Here is a 12670-nt window from a genome sequence, read left to right on the forward strand (position 1 = left end):
CCGCCACTCACCACTCACTCCTCCTCCACTCTGCACTCACTCCTCCTCCACTCTGCACTCACTCCTCCGCCACTCTGCACTCACTCCTCCTCCACTCACCACTCACTCCTCCTCCACTCTGCACTCACTCCTCCTCCACTCACCACTCAGTCCTCTTCCATTGGGTCAAAAACTGGTAGTTGTGGTGCACCTCAGGCCCCTTTGTAAAACAGTATGGATTTGGGCAGAATGCCCACCATTAACACTGAAATTAATTTGATTTATTTAGAGTTTGTATCAGTGGGCACGTAGCCGGCTTGGGAGTGTATCCACATCTGTTAACACCATTAAAATATAAACTTCTGTTTCACATTCAGAGCAAACTTTTAAATTATTTTTGACTTCTTTCGAACCAAAAGTAAATTCCTGTGAATGTCTCAAAAGCTGAGCTCACATCATGAAGGTTGTTTGACCTTCAAGAGCAGCTGCTGGCAGGTGGGCAGGATTGCATCATGGGAGCACATTCTCCGTATTCAGAGATTTATTTTAGAGTCGTATTAACAGCTTTGTGTGTCTGCCCTATGTCGTCAAAAGTGACTGTGACGTCAAATCAAATTCATTGTGTTCAGTTGCAGATGTGACTCATTTGGGCAGAAGGGTAGGCAGAGGGGAGTGGTGAGTGGGAGGGAGGGAGCACGAGGGTCAAGCAATGAGCGAGGGAGTGACGGTGGGAAGTGGTGAGTGAGAGTGAGGGCACAGTGGTTAGCACTGTTGCTTCGCAGCACCAGTGTCCCAGGTTCGATTCCTGGCTTGGGTCACTGTCTGTGTGGAGTCTATAAGTTCCCCCTGTGTCTGCGTGGGTTTCCTCCGGGTGCTCCGGTTTCCTCCCACAAGTCCCGAAAGATGTGCTGTTAGGTGAATTGGACGTTCTGAATTCTCTCTCTGTGTACCGAACAGGCGCCGGAATGTGGCAACTTCATTGCAGTGTTAATGTAAGCCTACTTGTGGCAATAAAGATGATTATTATTATGATTATTATTAGTAGATGGTCAAGGCGAGGGAAACAATGAGCGATGGACTGACGGTGGGAAGTGGCGAGTTGCTGGAAAGCAGCAAGCATGAGGTAAGTGGATAGAGTTAGTAAGAGTTATTAAAAGTTAGTAAGTTATGAAGAACATAAGAACTAGGAGCACGAGTTGGCCATCTGGCCCCTCGAGCCTGCAACGCCATCCAATGAGATCATGGCTGATCTTTTGTGGACTCAGCTCCACATTCCGGCCCGAACATCATAACCCTTAATCCCTTTATTCTTCAAAAAACGATCTGTCTTTATCTTAAAAACATTTAATGAAGGAGCCTCAACTGCTTCACTGGGCAAGGAATTCCATAGATTCACAACCCTTTGGGTGAAGAAGTTCCTCCTAAACTCAGTCCTAAATCTACTACCCCTTATTTTGAGGCTATGCACCCTAGTTCCACTTTCACCCGCCAGTGGAAACAACCTGCCCACATCTATCCTATCTATTCCCTTCATAATTTTATACGTTTCTATAAGATCCCTCCCCCCCGCATCCTTCTAAATTCCAATGAGTACAGTTCCAGTCTGCTCAACCTCCCCTCATAATCCAACCCCTTCAACTCTGGGATTAACCTAGTGAATCTCCTCTGCACACCCTCCAGCGCCAGTACATCCTTTCTCAGGTAAAGAGACCAAAACTGAACGCAATACTCCAGGTGTTGCCTCACTAACACCTTATACATAGAACAGTACAGCACAGAACAGGCCCTTCGGCCCTCGATGTTGTGCCGAGCAATTATCACCCTTCTCAAAACCATGTATCCACCCTATACCCGTAACCCAACAACCCCCCCCCCTTAACCTTACTTTTTTTTAGGACACTACGGGCAATTTAGCATGGCCAATCCACCTAACCCGCACATCTTTGGACTGTGGGAGGAACCCGGAGCACCCGGAGGAAACCCACACACACACGGGGAGGACGTGCAGACTCCACACAGACAGTGACCCAGCCGGGAATCGAACCTGGGATCCTGGAGCTGTGAAGCATTTATGCTAACCACCATGCTACCGTGCTGCCCTTGCAACATTTGCAACAATTGCAGCATAACCTTCCTGTGGTGAATTCATACTGTATTGTAATTCACACTGTATTGTATTGCATAGTATTATGTCCTTGTGGGCTCTGTCTGTGAGCCGTTGCGCGGCTCTGCCCATAGGGGGAGATGAGGAGCTTGTACAGGGCTCCACCGTTGGCTCCGCCCATGGCCCCTCCCACTACCGGAAGTATAAAGTGCTGCAGCCGTGAGCCTGCCCTCAGTTCTTCTGGTCGCAGGCAGGCTCAGTTGTAAGACTATTAAAACCACAGTTTACTTCCAATCGTGTTCCGAGTGAATTGATGGTCACATCACTCCCTAGTCGCAAACTCCATCCCTCTAGCAATGAAGGACAAAATTCCATTTGCCTTCTTAATCACCTGTTGCACCTGTAAACCAACTTTTTGCGACTCATGCACACCCAGGTCTCTCAGCACAGCGGCATGTTTTAATATTTTATCATTTAAATAATAATCCCTTTTGCTATTATTCCTACCAAAATGGATAACCTCACATTTGTCAACATTGTATTCCATCTGCCAGACCCTAGCCCATTCACTTAACCTATCCAAATCCCTCTGCAGACTTCCAGTATCCTCTGCACTTTTTGCTTTACCACTCACCTTAGTGTTGTCTCCAAACTTGGACACATTGCCCATGGTCCCCAACTCCAAATCATGTAAATTGTGAACAATTGTGGACCCAATACTGAACCCTGAGGGACACCACTAGCTACAGATTGCTAACCAGAGAAACACCCATTAATCCCGACTCTTTGCTTTCTATTAATTAACCAATCCTCTATCCATGCTACTACTTTACCCTTAATGCCATGCATCTTTATCTTATGCAGCAACCTTTTGTGTGGATATTAAGTTAGTCAGAATTAATAAGTGAGTAAGCGGACCTTTGGGCCAGTTGGGATCGAGACAGTGAATAGGTTTCTAATGTAAAAATGGCAGGTCAGGTGGCGCAGTGGTTAGCACTGCTGCTTCATGGGGCCGAGGACCCGGGTTCGATCCCGACCCCAGGTTACTGTCCATGTGGAGTTTGCACATTCTCCCCGTATCTGCGTGAGTCTTATGCCCACAACCCAATATATGCAGGGTAGGTGAATTGCCCATGCTAAATTGCCCCTTAATTGGAAAGAAAATTGGGTACTCCAAAATTATATTAATGACAGGTCAGTTACATGGACCATCATCATTATACGGTTTTAACGGATACGTGATTTTTGTTCAACATATTTTTGTTTTCTCAGGAATGCTAAATGAGGAATAACTGCACTTTAAAGTATGTTTGAGTCCGTAAACTTCAAAGATTTAATATTCAGGTGTTAAAGCAATCAGAACTAATGAGGAAATGTTATGCGTTAAATTAACATTTGACCACATAGTCAGCAGAGAAAACAGCCAAATCACCACTATCCGCAAAATCTGGGTGAAAACAAAGATGTTTGATGAACTGTAAGGAAACGTAAAATATAAGCAACATAGAAATTTATAGATTAAAGCTTAAACTTCATATTGTTTATCTGATAGCAACCTGGTAATCAAGGAATACAACATTATTAGCCTGAAGTTTGTGGTCAGTGAGGCAGTGACAGATTTTGCCATAGACCATGAGGGAAAATGTGAATTCACCTAGTCCATGGTAACTTGCCCAAACCATGGCCCACCACCAAAGGTATCAGCAAGGCCTTGCAGTGAGAATCATTGCTGGTGACACCACACTTCCTAATCATGTCGTGGGCTGAAGATATGCCTATTGAGGTCAATTTTCAGCTCAAAAGTAAGTGAGTGTTTTACAATAATTTAAAATACTTTTAAACACTTTAAACATTTTTAAAACTTTCACAAACTTTCAAACATTTCAAACTTGAAATATTTATAAAACTATCAGAGACAAGAGCGAACAGTGTTTCTATAAAATAAATTCGGACCCTGTCACACGCCAGTAGCAAACAAATCTCCCACACTCTCACTCTCCTATTCTGAATCTACACAGAAAGTGTCCAGGGTAATTCAGAAGAAGCTTCAACCCACCCATCCACTTATCAAACGGGTGTTGGGAAAGTATGTGTATAAAACTTGGATTTAGAATCCTTGTTCCACCATTTATGCAACGTACTTTCAGTAAGCAAGTACTAAATTTGTAATCCTTCGATTTGGAATTTGCTGGAGGTTTCATTGTCCAAAATGGATGTCTTGAGATCAAATAAAAGTGGAACAAGTTATTCAGATGGACACAGCGCAATCTCAGGCTGGGTTTAATGCAACTGTTGTTGTGGGATCCATGGAGGCAGGGCCACTTAATAATGGGAGAGGCCAACATCATTCTCACGGTAGCAGAGAAAACACCCCTGATTAAGTTAGAGGGTGGAGCAGCGGATTCCCAGCTGCAGCTGGCGGGATGTCAATTAGGCTCATTAATGAGCTAATTGATGCCCATTATCCCTGAGTCCACCATAATTTAATGGTGGTTCAGGAATTAAATGGGGGCTGAACAGGTCTTCTGCACACTCGAAGGCTTGTCTGGCAAAACTTGTCAGGTTTGTCAGCAACCTCCCAAGGGGATCCCTCGATATCAGGCTCTCTATCTCTGATTGAGGGACCTGACATTGGCCAGGTGGGTTACTGTGCCTTTGCCTGTGACCCCACCCACCCATGAATCCTGCTCTGAGACACTCACCCCACCGTAACACTCTCCTGTGACCTGGGACTCCTCTGTGATTCTGGGCTCGGGTGGGAGCAGTGCCAACAACAGCCATTTGTCCCACAGGCCCGGTCAGCAAGTACATGTCCTCAGCATCTGGGAGTTCTTGGCAGGCCAAACTTCTGCCACTGGAGGCCTCAATCACACTGAAGGCCCAATGGTGGCCAATTAAGTGCCTGAAGGGCACTGATTCAGTTGGGCCTTGTCCATCAGTTGGAGAACTGGTGGGGCATCCCTGTACGTTCCACGGAGCAGGCTTGACAAAATCCCAGCCAACATGTCCACATCAGATATTTAACATTTTTAGACCTGAATACTAAACTTTTGAAGTTTAATTACTTGTGCATACTTTAAATTACATGACACTTCAGAACAATTCAATATTTATCTGTAATACCTGCCCCTTTACCTCTTCCATGCTTAACATCCCAGGCCCAACACACTCATTCCAGGTTAAGCAGTGTTTCACTTGCACCTTTTCCAATCTGGTCTATTGCATTCGCTGCTCCCAATGTGGTCTCCTCTATATCGGAGAGACGAAACGCAGACTGGGTGATTGCTTTGCTGAGCACCTTTGGTCTGTGTGCATTCAGGACCCTGACCTTCCCGTTGCCTGCCATTTTAACACAAGACACTGCTCCCATGCCCACATGTCTGTTCTTGGATTGCTGCAATGTTCCAGTGAAGCTCAACGCAAGCTGGAGGAACAACATCTCATCTTTCGTTCTCAACGTCAAATTCAACAACTTCAGATGATTAGCTCTACCCCACCTCGACCCATTTGTTTTCATCCCATTTCATTTTAACTGTATTTTATCATTTCTTTCTCTCTTATCTTTCTTTATATATATTTAACCCCCCCCCCCCCCCCCATCTTATCCACCTTTCTCCCATTTGCTTCCCCCTTCCCCTCCCCCCACATCTACATCTGTCACAGTTTACCCTCTGATGTTAGTTTCTCTGCTAGTTCTCCCTTCACAGCTTTTGTCCTCTCTGGGGACTGCCATTAGCACTCTTTCCCATGGTATCTGTGGCTATTAGCACCCCGTATCCCTGGGTTTCTGTGGCTATGACTCATCTTTCATTCTCACTCCACAGTATAAATATTTCCTACTTTCTCTGTCTTCTAGCTTTGACAGAGGGTCATCTGGACTTGACTTTCTTCTCCCTCCAGATGCTGCCAGACCTGCTGAGATTTTCCAGTATTTTCTCTATGGTTTCAGATTCCAGCATCCGCAGTAATTTGCTTGTATCCAATATTTATCTGATTTCTACTGTGGTTCATTTCCCTGTGGTTTTAAAGTTCATATTTCATGCAAATAACTTTGTAATCTCCATCAGATGAGAGCCAACATGTTTGGGGAGGGGTTGGGAAGGTCTTAGCAGGTAACCGGATGTATGATACTGGGCCACTTTCCAGCCAGTGCTAGCAGAAGGCCTAAGTGTTCAGCTTTTTATTTTTTGAAATATTTTTATTATTTTGTATAATTTTATTCAAAGTTTGTTACATATATGCACAAAATGTCAAAAGAAAATCACATCAACCTGAAAAAACAGATCCCCAAACTCCCCTGATACCAACACCGCACCACATCTCGACTTCCCCATTTTAACCCCCTTACCCCCCCCCCCCCCCACCTCCTTGCTAACCCCTCAATTATCCTTGAAGTAATCAATTAATGGTTTTCAACTCTGGCTGAACCCTTCTACTGACCCCTGCAGAGCGAACCTGATCTACGATGGCTTTGAGTCTCGCTAACCAAGAAACTCCACCTCCGGAATATCAATGAGGCAAAGGTTAATATGTCGGCCTCTTCCCCCCCCCCCCCCCCCCCCCCCCCCCCCTCTCCCTGGACAACTCTCCTCCCCTGGACTCCCAGGTCTTCCGACACACCAAATATCGCCGCCCCCACACCAAGAACCTCCGAGAACCCCTGCGAGAACCCCCTCAGCCTTGAACACGCCCAGAACATGTGGCCGTGAATTGTGAGCCCCCCACGCCTGTCTTCCACTCCTGCAAAGAATCTGCTATCCTCATCACTGTCATGTGAACCCTATGCACATAGGCTTAAGGCTTAAGGCCTTGCACACAAAGAGGACATGCTCACTCTCTGCAAAGGCCTCCGCCCAGGTCCCGGCCCGCACCTCGCCTCCCAGCTCCTCCTCCCACTTGCGCTTGATCTCCTCCACTGGAGTGTCCTCCCTCTCCATCAATGCCTTGTAAATATCCAGCACCCTCCCCCATATCGTCCTCCGGCAACAACTTGTCCTGCAACACCGGAGGGCAGCACGGTAGCATTGTGGATAGCACAAATGCTTCACAGCACCAGGGTCCCAGGTTCGATTCCCCACTGGGTCACTGTCTGTGTGGAGTCTGCACGTTCTCCCCGTGTGTGCGTGGGTTTCCTCCGGGTGCTCCGGTTTCCTCCCACAGTCCAAAGATGTGCAGGTTAGGTGGATTGGCCATGATAAATTGCCCTCAGGGTCCAAATTGCCCCTTAGTGTTAGGTGGGGTTACTGGGTTATGGGGATAGGGTGGAGGTATGGGCTTGGGTAGGGTGCTCTTTCCAAGAACCAGTGCAGACTCGATGGGCCGAATGGCCTCCTTCTGCACTGTAAATTCTATTTTAAAATTTTTTTTAAAAAATAACATAGAACAGTGCAGAAGGAGGCCATTCGGCCCGAGTCTGCACCGACCCACTTAAGCCCTCACTTCCACCCTATCCCTGTAACCCAATAATCCCTCCTAACCTTTTTTGGTCTCTAAGGGCAATTTATCATGGCCAATCCACCCAACCTGCATGTCATTGGATGTGGGAGGAAACTGGAGGACACGGAGGAAACCCACGCAGACACGGGGAGAGCGTGCAGACTCCGCACAGACAGTGACCCAGCGGGGAATCGAACCTGGGACCCTGGCACTGTGAAGCCACAGTGCTATCCACTGTGCTACCGTGCTGTCCTAAGGAAGGGTATGACAGCCCCGGGAAGGACGGCACCTCTCTCCTCTCAAAATCCCTCACCTGCAGATACCTAAAACCGTTCCCTTTGGGCAACTCATACAATTTCCCCAATTCCTCCAGCCCCACAAACCTGCCCCCTATAAACAAATCCCTAAAGTACTCTATCCCCATCTACCCCCACCTCCAGAACCTCGCACCCAGCCTCGCCGGCACAAACCTATGGTTGTTGCCTATCAGCGCCCACAATGACACGCCCTCCAGCCCAAAATGTTGCCTGCACTGGCTCCTCACCCATAACAACGAAACCACCACTGGGGCTCACGGAGTACCTGACTGGTGAGAACGGTGGAGATGCCAACAACGGTGCCCTCAAACTTATCCTCCTACACAACGCCGCCTCCATCCACCCCGAAACCTATCTCTCCTCAACAGTCCATATCCCCACCATTGCAATATTCCCTGTCCAATAGTAATTTATCAAATTCGGCATTGCCAGCAACTCCCACCCCTTGCCCCCCCCCCTCCAAAAACACTGCCTCACCCACATGGTCGTGCCCGCCCACACAAACCCCCAAATTATCACCTCCCGAACCCCTGTCTCATCCCCCTATGTAGCCCAAAGTACCCCAAACTCATCCGGTCCATCCGAACACCCATCACCGGCGTCCTGTACAACAGCCGGGCGCAGTCCACAAACCACTACCCGAACCCAAACCGCCCCATTACCTCCAACAAATTCACCCGCTCCACCTGATCAAAAGCCTTCTACGTGTCCATTGTCATCACCACTTCTACCTCCTGCCCTCTGAAGGCATCATAATTACATTAAGTATCCTCCGCACACTCGCCAACAACTGCATTCCCTTCACAAATCCTGTCTGATCCTCCCCTATCACCCCGGTACAGAGTCCTCAATTTGCGATGCCAGCACCTTTGCCAACAGCTTAACATCAACGTTCAGCAGTTATATTGGGCGGTATGACCCACACTACTCCGGGCCCTTATCATTCTTTAAAATCAGGGAGATGGAAGCCAGCGACAATGTAGGGGGGAGTTCCTGCCTCTCCCTAGCCTTATTATATTATAGGCTTCCATGGTGGAGGGGGAGTTCCCTCCTCTCCCCCTCCACCTTGGGGAACTCCAACCCATCCAGGAATCGCCGCATCCTCTCTTCTTTCGTCGTGAGCTCCAACTCATACAGCCTCCTATAGAAGGCCTCAAATGCCCCATTCACCTCCTCCAGGTCTGTCAGCACCTTTCCATTCTCGTCCGTCACCCTACCAGTCTCCTTTGCCACTTCCTGCTTCCTTAACTGGGGTACTGGCATCCTATTCGCCTTCTCCCAGTACTTGTACACTGCCCCTCTGGCCCTCCACAACTGCCCATCGCCTTCCCCGTGGACACTAACCCAAACTCTATCTGGAGCCTCTGTCTCTCCCTTAACAGCCCCTCCTCCAGCACCACTAAGTACCTCCGATCCACCCTCAGAATATCGTCTGCCTTGCCATTTCCTCCCACTCTACACTCTCCCTATGCGCCCGAATCAAAATAAATTCCCCCCAGACTACTGCCTTGAGCGCCTCCCACAGCATGCCGGCTATGGCCTCCCGTGTCGTTCAACTCCACATGGCCCTGAATGGTAGCCTGCACCCTCTCACACACACACACCCTCATAGAAATCATAGATCATAAACCGTAGAACTTCACTCCCATTAACTAGCTTGCCCAGCCAGCATGGTGGTCCCCACCCAGGGCCTCTGACTTTCCCTCACCCCTCCAGTCCACCCCTCCCCCAACAATCCTCACAACTACCAACAAAGAGAAACAAAAGGCACACTCACCATCATCGCTTCCCCATCAAACCCACCCCAAATTGCTCACCCCATACACTTCACAACAAAGACAAAGCTCCTCTCCAAAGTTCAATCCAAAGTTCAAAGTCCTCACGCTCCTCCCAGTCCTTGGACCCTCATAAAGTCCATCATGGGGCGCGGGGGTGGATAAAAAAATAATAATAAAGTCCAAAGCCTCCTCCGGCGAGTCAAAATAAAATTCCTGCTTTTGGTGTGTCACCCACAAGCGGGGAAGATACATAGCCACGAACTTCACCCGCTTCTTCAAGAGGCTGCCTTTACCCGGTTGTGACCGGCACTCTGCTCAGCCAGCTCCGCACTCAGGTCCTGGTCGATCTGCGGCTCACTCCCTTCCCAGGTGCAATTCATGGTCTGCCTCATCCACAAGAATTTTTTAATTGTCCAAAACGAAGCAGTCTCACCACCATCGTCCTCGGCGGCTCGCCCACCTTCAGCCTCCTCCTCAGCACCCTGTACATCTGATCCACCTCGAGGGCTGGTCTAAGACCCCCTTCCCCGTCAACCTCTCCAAATGCTCGCCACATACTTGGCAACCTCCGCTCCCTCAATACCCTCAGGCATCCCGACGATCCTGAAATCCTGCCTCCTGGAGCGGTTCTCAAGGTCTTACAATTTCTCAGTCTCTTCTGGCTTTCCAACACCATCCCCAGCTCTGTCTCCAGTGAGGCCAGCTGCTCCTCGTGCTCCCCCACTGCCTCCTCCACCTTCTGGGTTGCTAGACCCTGAGCCTCCTACCTCTGCTCCACCCGATCAATTGCCTCCCTGAGCGGCTCCACCACCTTGGCCAAATCCTTCAAAGTCTCCTTCCTCTGTGATGCACGATCAATTACACAAAGACGAGAATTGGATGCAATCGAGGCTTTATTACACTAAGATGTGTGGCCTCCTACAGCAGCTGGCGAAATGGCTGCTATATGGGGAGCACACATATTTATACTCCGCTTACTGGGCGGAGCCAGTAGGCAGTGAACTACCTCCGTACCTGTAGTACAGGCCTTACCATAAAGCAGCTACATTGACATCCTCTATATACAATATATACATCAGTGGTGACTACACCCTCTGCAGCAGGAATCTGTTGTTCAAAAATTCCACCAGCTGCTCTGGTTGGGCAGCGGTGCCCCCTTGCCCTCTGCCACCTTCACCTATGGTGCACCACAAAAACATTCCTGCTCCAGCTGCTCTCACTTTATTGTGGCACATCTCGTCCGCTGATCCATAGACTGGAGTATTACCTTCCCTAGGCATATCCTTTGCCCTCAATACCAAACATTCGGGTGGGGAAGGACTGAAGAAATCCACCTTGAGCGGGAGTCACCAAATGTACGACCACTCACTCCATGGCCGCCACCAGAGGTCCTTGCAGCACAGTCGCACAGTGGTTAGCACTGTTGCTTCACAGTGCCAGGGATCCGGGTTCAATTCCCGGCTTGGGTCACTGTCTGCGGAGTCTGCACATTCTCCCTGTGTCTGTGTGGGTTTCCTCCGGTTTCCTTCCACAAGTCCCGAAAGACATGGGGCGGAATTCTCCAATCCCGGGAAAAATCGGGAGGGCCATCGTGAACTCGGCCAAGTCTCACGACGGCCTCGGAGGCCGCTCCTCGCCCCCTATTCTCCCCTCCCGACGGGGCTAGGAGCGGCGCTCCATAACTCTTGGCCGCGGGGGTGTCGTGCCAAGAATGACGCGGCCGGCGTGCCTGATGACGTCAGCTGCGCATGTGCAGGTTGGCCGGCTCCAACCCGCACATGCGCAGCTGACGTCACGACGCTGACGGCACAAACCCGCGCATGCGCGGTGGCCATCTTTCCCCTCAGCCGCCCCGCAAGACGTGGCAACTTGATCTTGCGGGGCGGCAGAGGGAAAATAGTGCGTCCGATTGAGACGCCGGCCCGACGATCGGTGGGCATCGATCGCGGGCCTGTCCCCTCCCGGCACAGTCATGGTGCTCATTCCCACCAGGCCCCCCTACAAGCCCCAAACGGGCATCTCCACACCCGTTTCACGACTGGCAGCGACCAGGTGTGGTTGCCGCCCTTCGTTGGAAACGGTCGCGAACGGCAGGCTACTCGGCCATCCGGTCAGAGAATCGCAAGTCGCCGTGGTTCTTCCGAGCCCGGGGGGGGGGGGGGGGGGGGGGGGGGGGGAATTGAGGGGGGCGCGAGGGGGGATAAAATTGTTGGGGGGCCCTCCCGCGATTCCCCCACGCGGTTGTGGGGAGTGGAGAATCGCGCCCTTGCTTGCTGGGGAATGGACATTCCGAATTCTCCCTCTGTGTACCCGAACAGGCGCGGAGTGTGGCGACCTAAGGGATTTTCACAGGAACTTCATTGCAGTGTTAATGTAAGCCTACTTGTGATGCTAATAAAGATTATTATTAAATATCTTTCTTAAACATTTTTTTGATATTACAAAACATAAAACAAGAAAGACAAACGCAAAGAACAACAATCTCCCTGCTTCCCAGAACCCCATCCCAACAGCTGCCGGTGACTAGCCCTTTAACATACAGAATAAACGGCTGTCATCTTCTGTAGAACCCCTCAGTTGCACCCCTTATGTACTTAATTTTCTCCAGGTGTAGAAACTTCATTAGATCCCCCAGCCATACTGAGGCATTGTGTGGAGAAGCTGACCTCCACACCAACAGAACCCGCCTGCGAGCGATCAGCAAGGTGAAGGCTGAGACATCGCACCCCCCCCCCGTCTGCAGCTCCAGCAGGTCTGACACCCCAAATATGGCCCCTAGGGGACTCAACTCCAATTCCATTTGCAGAATCGTCAACATGGTGCTGAGGAAGAAGACCCAGAATCTCATCACCTCAGGACATGCCCAGAACATGTGAACATAGTTTGCCGGGTCCCTCCGACAGCACTCACACTTATCCTCCTCCCCCTCAAACAGCCGACTCATCCTAGCCCTTGGTAAATGTACCTGGTGTGCCCCCTTTAACTATATAAGCCCAAGTCCCTGTTCAAATTTTTAATGGAGCTTTATAGAACATAGAACAGTCCAGCACAGAACA

The sequence above is a fragment of the Scyliorhinus canicula genome, chromosome 13, assembly GCF_902713615.1.
Source record: "Scyliorhinus canicula chromosome 13, sScyCan1.1, whole genome shotgun sequence".
NCBI lineage: Eukaryota > Metazoa > Chordata > Chondrichthyes > Carcharhiniformes > Scyliorhinidae > Scyliorhinus > Scyliorhinus canicula.